Genomic DNA, 7,482 nt, shown 5'->3' on the forward strand with positions numbered 1-7,482 from the left:
TTGGGGGTGCATGGAGAGAAGAGTACTGAAAGAGATGAGTGGAAAGGGAGTTGCATTTGGGGGCCAGGTAGAAACCTGATGCAAGGGAAACTCCCACAAATCTACACGGATGACCCCAGGTAAGACTCTTAGCAATGGTGGATAAATAGCCTGAACTGGCCATCTCCTATGACAGGATTGTCATCAGAAAGCCTTCATCCAGTAACTGATAGAAACAGATGCAGAGACCCAGAGCCAAACATTAGCCCAAGCTCAGGGTATGAAGGGGAATGAAGCTCAGGGTATGAAGGGCATGAAGGATTATAGGAGTTGGAGGAGTTAAGAAAATCACAAGAAAACCCACAGAAACAACTAATTTGGATCATAGGAACTCACAGTCTGAACCAACAATCAGGACGACTGCATGGGATTAACCTAGGCCCTCTACATATGTGTTACAGTTGTGTAACTTGGTCTCCTTGTGGGACTCCTAACAGTGGGAACAAGGGCTGTCTCTAATGCTTTGGCTGACTCCTGGGAATCTATTCCTCATACTGCGTTGCCTTGTCCAGCCTTACTATAAAGGGAGATGCTTAGTCTTACTGCAACTTGATATGCCATGCTTGTATGATACCCATGGGAGTATGTAAAATAAGTGATAGGTAGATTAGATAGATAGATAGGTAGATAGATAGATAGATAGATAGATAGATAGATAGATAGATAGTAGATAGATAGTAGATAGTTGCTTGCCTTAAACTATATGTAAGAAATTCTTCCCTGCTTTTGGATTTTTAAATGTGGTCTCCTGTTGTTTATTTTGGTACATTGTAGTTTGACTTTAAGATATTTAAATATTTATTCAAATTATTTGCTTCTAGGCACAAGGGAATAAAAAAATAAGGTTTAAAATTTCAGTTTTACAAGCTTTATACTTTTGTAATTTAAGCAGCTTTGAAATGGTTATCTTTGGGGCTCTGTGTTTGGGAAACTGCTAGGCCGAATTCTAAATTTCACCCCTGCTTAAGTACTTGCATAAATTTCACGTTAGCCGCTTCCTCATCATTGTCGTAAAATGCCTGACAGAAAAGCTTATGAGAGGAAAGGTTCATCGTGGCTGAAGTTTCAGTGAACTTTGTCTGTCTTTGCGGGGATGGCATGGCAGCCCTGGAGCAGTTGGACTGCTGTAGTGAAGGTGTGTGATCGGTCTCTTCACAGACAGCAGAACTGGGCGGAGAGCATGGGATGGAGACCTGCCTCAGTGACCTGTGTCCCCAAGCAGGACCAAGCATTTAAAACACAGCTCTGTGGTGGATGCTTTTAATTCAAACCATAACAGATGTCTTATCATCCAGTATTAACTCAGAGAGGAAGTTCAGAGGACACACAGGAAACACCTGGAGAGAAAGAGAATAAGATGTCCCAGCGGGACTGGAGGGGGGCGGGGGGGGGGCGGCACATCCATGGATGCCAAGAGATAGCCAGTAGCTTCCAGGGACACCCATGTGGTTAGCTTAATTATAGCAAACTATTTATTTTTGTTTGTTTGTTTGTTTTTTAGGAGATTTTGGTGGGGACTCATTTTAAACAATCAGAGATTTAAAAATAACATTTTCATCAGAGGTGAAAATGGTCTCTGCCTTAGAACCCACCAAAGCTTTCACTGTGTCTACTTTATATTTCTTTAATTAAGCAAAATATGATGGGAAACATCCAAGTTCCCTCTGGCTAGCCGTTTTCATTCTACTCTCTTTCTCAAGGGTGGGGTGAGTGTGATATGTTCATAATCACAGTCCAAGAAAGTATGTGTGCAAATGTGTGTGTGTGTGTGAGAGAGAGAGAGAGAGAGATGTGTGAGAGAGGTATAGTGTGCACATGTGGTGTGCACACATGCCACAGCGCATGCACAGAGGTCAGACGACAGCCCTGTGGAGTTGGTTCTCTCCTTCTACCTTTATGTGGGTCTATGGCTATTCCTATTCCATAGCTTGCACGACCAATGCCTCCATTTTCTGAGCTATCTCACTGGCCCTTTCCACCTTATTTTTCTGAGACAGGGTCTTACTGATTTGATTCAGCTGGGCTGAGAGGCCAGGGAGCTCCAAGAATCAGCCAGTCTCCACCTCCCCAGCGCTGGGGACGCAGGCAATTGTTGCAGGCACCTGGATTTGTTACATGAGTGCTAGGGATCAGAAGTCTGTTGCTCATGTTTGCACCACAATTTACCAACTGAACCATCTCCCGGCTTCTGATTGAGGATTTTTAAACACGGCAGAGTCTCCCAAACAAATCCCTACCTGTTTCTTAAATCCACCAAGTGTGTGGCATTTTGTTAGTGTAACCGTTGAAAACCAACACAGAAAGAACATGGGGAGCAGGGAAAAGAGATTCTTGGACCGGGAAAACTTGAAACTCACCAGTCTAACGGCTTTGGAAATGGATTGGCAACATTCTACCACAACACACACACGTGCAACCCAGCCGAAGGCAAAAGACTGCCCATCTTCAGACAAGTTGTTTTAATGTCTATATATGTAGCCAATGGGGAAAATTATTGAAGTCAGGAAGAAAAACACAGGAGGCAAATGCCTAGTATATCATACATCCTTATAAACCGTAACCAATGTTCTATTTGGTCTTAGACAACGTTTCCCTTCATACTGGCAGTATTAAATGCCTCTTCTCTCATGTAATAAATTCCTCTGACATCTGGATTCCTATGGTGTTTACTACTGGAGACACCTAAGTTGGGGAGGGTTACCACACTTGATTTTGGGGGTGTTGATATTATCTATGTATGTGTTTGTTTTTTGATACAGGGTCCTATGTAACTCAGGATGGCCTCAAACTCCTCTGTAACAACTTCGGAGGTTTGACCCTCCTACCTTTACATTCTGAGTGCTGGGATTAGAGGCATGTGCCACCACTCTTAATTTTATGAAATTCTGGGAGTCGGACCAAGGGCTTTGTGCATGCTAGGCAAGCACTCAACCACTGAGCCATACCTTCAACCTTGTTGCTTCATCTAAGAAATCAACACGTGGGTCTTGATGTGGCTACAGCATTGCAACCGGCCTGGAGCAGAGCTCACTCTGCTACCCCGAGTCTGAGATCCCAGTGTTCTGTCCGTTCCAGGAAGGCTCTGGTCACAGCAGGTCCTTACCCCTCCTCCCCAGCACCCCCGCTAGTAGGAGAACCACCTCCACTGACTTCCTCCATCTGGCTCTTCTGGGAAATGGACCCGGATTGTGAGCTCTGCTGAATGAGGGCTTTGTGGTCCATTGTGTCTGTTAAGGCCGTAGTGAACCAGATGTGGTTTTTTTCTCTTTTTTTGCAGACGTGGCTTCAAAAGCTGTAAACACACTTATCAGGAAACTGCAGAACAGGAGGCAGCCGGCAACAGTCAAGGTCACTGACAGGTGACATGGTGAATAAAGGGAGATTAAAAGCCATGACTTGTCTGACACGAACCTATTTGATACTTACGAACGGTAGGCAATGGAACACTGCCGCCCTTGACAAGAAGTCGTTGAATACAGCGCAATTTCTTAGAAAGTGGATCCCTGTCCTTTTTCTCTAGGAAAGCGGTGGAAGGAATAGATAAAACAAAGTACAGGTAGCTGCTTACCGACATCCCACGGTTCTCATGGACCCTTACCAACCTTTATTAAGAATTTACCACCGCGTAGGTATTCAGCTAAGCACTCGCTATTTACCCTTGTTCTAATAGTCACCTTTTTCGGGGAAAGGAAACTGGGACCTGAGGTTTCATTATAGATTTCTCAAGTGAGTCCGTGACCAGACAGGACTGGGACCCTGTAACTGTGCCATAATGTTTACTCAGGCAACAGAGATTTACTCAAGGAGAAGGCAGGAGGTCACTGGATATAATCCAGATGGCACTGCTTGCTGGCAGTGTAGACAACTGGCAAAGAGAAACCCACCTATTTAGTGGGCACTGTGCTGTCTGCAAGCCTAGAAGTGTAAGTCACACAGACCCACTGGAATGGCCTGGGTGCTCGATGTTGGGTGCTGGGCGCTGGGTGCTGGGCACTGGGCACTGGGTCCTGGGCACTGGATACTGTGTGCTGGCACTGGGCACTGGGAGCTGGGCACTGAATATGGCAGGAATGGCCACTCCTATGATTTGCTGTAAGGGTTTAAGAGACACCCAGATTCCAAAGCTTCAGTACGGAACAGGGAAACATCATCATTTTTACAGGCTGAGAAGACAATCTTTGAATATTTAGTGATAAGTAACATATGTTACTAAAATTAATTTTATTTTAAAATCTATTGGAAATTTTAAATGCTGTGTGACTTGTATTTTATTTCTATTGAGTTGGGCTTCTCTATCTACTTTCTCTTGCTCCCAAACATTATTATTCATGCTGCTGCTGTTGTTATTAAAATAGAAGGAGGCTATACATATTGTTTTATACGCCTGCTATTTTGTGAAATAATTTACTTTAAATATTTTTCACATATCAGTAAACTGAAATTCTCGTCCATCATTTTGACACCTCCGTAGTGTAATACTGAATAAATGCATCAGGATTCCGCCAGCCTGCAGCTGGACATTTTTAAAGGCTATTTGCTTTGCTTTGTTTATTTTCTTCTTTTTGCCTTTTCCTCCTTCCTTTTTTATTTCCTTTGCTGTTTTCTACGGGTACATAGAACTCCTGGACTCTCTGTGTTCTTGTTCTTTTATCTGTCTCAGATACACACTCCTAAAATCTATGTAGGATTCACACAAAGCGATTACATCCCAGAATCTCTGGACCAGCTCCATTCTGCGTGAGGAGCGCTCTTAGGTGGGCATGAAACAGTGCTGTGATATTAATAGCCATTGGCAAATCTCCTTGAGGGACTGAGATGCTTAGTCCTGGGACACAGACACGCAAAAGGAATGACTCAACGCCCAGGCTCCAGAGGCAGACAGCCACGTTTCAGTCATGGATCGATGTCTTCTCTAAAGGATGACATCGCCCTTTTGAAAGTTCTCTGAGACGGGGACCGCTAACTAGTCTCTTCCCTTCTGAGGTTACTCTGAGTATTAAATGAAACATCATATACAGAACGCAGCTCCATCCCTGGCTCTTACAAGTCCCTGGAACTGTACTTATCAACACTTTCGAGATCTTATTTGAGTATTCCAATCCAATACTCACAAATACACACAGATAGCTGCAATTCTCTCAGATCTTCCTCTCTCTCCACCACGTTTTTTTCCTAAATAGAGATCTATTTGCTAAAATAAATTGAAATGGGTAAAGAGTGTGAGGCACAATTTATACTGGCTATATCTGCAATTACGAACTCTGAATTAAACATACCCCTTCATGAATAATGAAGCAGAAATAGGCCAAAGGAAAAATGAGATAAGATCTTCAAATCCATGTATTTTTAATTGCTTCATTATCTAAAATTTTCTACGAATAGCAGGAGATACAGTTTGCTGTTTAAAACACAAAACGAAATTAAGAATTTTCAGCAAATCACAAAAGGCTATCAAAAATTAATTCCGTGTGCTCTCATCACTGTGAAATGTAAGTGATTTTGGAGGCCCAGTGACATTAAAAAAAATGCCATTTATATGCTAATAATAAATGAGCTGTATTTTTTCATTTTGATGCAAAATAAATTTTATTTTCATTTTAATGAACTGTAATGAATTAAAAGTATTTTCTTTTTATCTTTAGGTGAAAGTTTGGCACAGATAGGAGAAGGTTGGCAGCAGATGGGCAAGGGGTCTGAGAGAAATCAAGACTGAGAACTTTCCTCTTAGTTGCATTGACCCAAGCTTGATGAGTGCGTTCAGAGTCAAGGTAGATGACCTCGGGTTTACAGGAATCCACAAAAGCTGGGTCCTCTCGGGGGCTGCAAACTACCCATTAGTGCCGTATTAGGAAAAGATAGGTGTGAATCAGACTGAATTAATTATATTTTTTTGAACATTCACATTCTAGACTCCAAAAGAAAACATGGCCAACTATGCAGTTCCTGGCGCACACCTGGCTCTCTGGGTATTGTCAGTGCTAACGTTTATTCTTCAGTTGAGTCTTACTTGACAAGGCACTTGGCTAAATTCCACAGCTTTAGTTACTTTCCCCATCCCTGTAACAAAATATCTGGCAGCCCAGTTTAAGGGAGGGACATTTCTTCTGGTTCAAAGCTTCAGACAGGTTCTGCCCAGGTGAACTTGGCTCCGTGTACCGGTCATACCAACATGGCAGACAGCTGGAGCCTGCGGTCTAGGAGATCTGTTCACCTCACGGCAGATAGGAGGCAGCTGCAGAGGCACAAACAGGAGCCCAGTACAACCTTGAAAGGCAACCCTCAGTGACTTACTTTCTCCAGGAAGACCACACCTCACAAAGTATGGCACCAACAGCTGAGCACCAAGCAGTCCCCAAGCCTGTAAGGGACAGCTCATGTTTACACCATAACACTACTCTTTAATCTACGTGGCAGCTCCAAGAAGTTGGTATTTGCAGGATCCCCATTTTACAGATAAGAAGAATAAAGCCCAGAGAGGGTTAATACCCCACGACTGCACAGCTGGGGAGATTAGATCTGAACCTATGTCTGCCTATGAGTTCAGGGCCACAGCATTTTAGCACATGGGCAATGCCACTTCCTCTATAGGAAGGAGGAAACAGAAGGTCAATGTTCCACCCAACAACGTTGAACTTCAAAAGGTGACAACCATTGAGGAAAGGGGACCTCTGGCTGCTTCAGATACCATTGTTCCTCCTGACTCACTCCTGGACTGTTCCCTGTCTACATCTACAGAGCAATTAGCTGACCCATCATACAGATGGCATGGGTAAGGCTTCTGTCAGTGTACACCAGAGATTGGGTGACAAACACCCAGAGCTCTGATGAGCTGAGAGGCATTGCACTTTGACTTTGGGACAGATGTTTTTCTCTGACATGTGACTTCACTGAAGCAAGAATATCTGCTTTCCACATCCATTCCTGAGCGTGTCCCTCATTCTCAGGTGTCTGTCAGGTTGTCTCTTCCTACCTGGCATGTTGATGATAATTCTCTTTAGCCAGGGTCTTTTGTTAAATGGGAGCTAGTGAGTAATGGAGCAGTAATTCACCCTTCAGATCTAGTGGACCCAAGGCCACGGGGCAGCTCCTATTAAATGGAAAGGTCTGAATTATTATCCTATAATTCACCCCCTGGAAGTGTCTTAATTCAATTATACTCTGTCCCCCTGAATGACTATTAAAAGAAATGGAAGGGAAAAGGTCCTGGATCTTTTCTTGTTACAAACCAAAGTAATTTCCAGGGCCAAGACTTCTTCCTTTAAAGTCATTAGGAAGAAAATTAAGCAAGAAGATGAAAGGAAAGTGCTCTGTCAGTGCAGTGCGGCCACCGCCAGTCAGGCGTTGGCCTACGGAGCAGTCCCAGGAATCGGCAGGATGTGAGCTGCGCCTCTTTGACCCGATCTTCTTTATTTCTATTTCTATCCTGTCGTGGTGTGTGTGTGT

This window comes from Microtus ochrogaster, chromosome 8, assembly GCF_000317375.1.
Source record: "Microtus ochrogaster isolate Prairie Vole_2 chromosome 8, MicOch1.0, whole genome shotgun sequence".
Taxonomy (NCBI): domain Eukaryota; kingdom Metazoa; phylum Chordata; class Mammalia; order Rodentia; family Cricetidae; genus Microtus; species Microtus ochrogaster.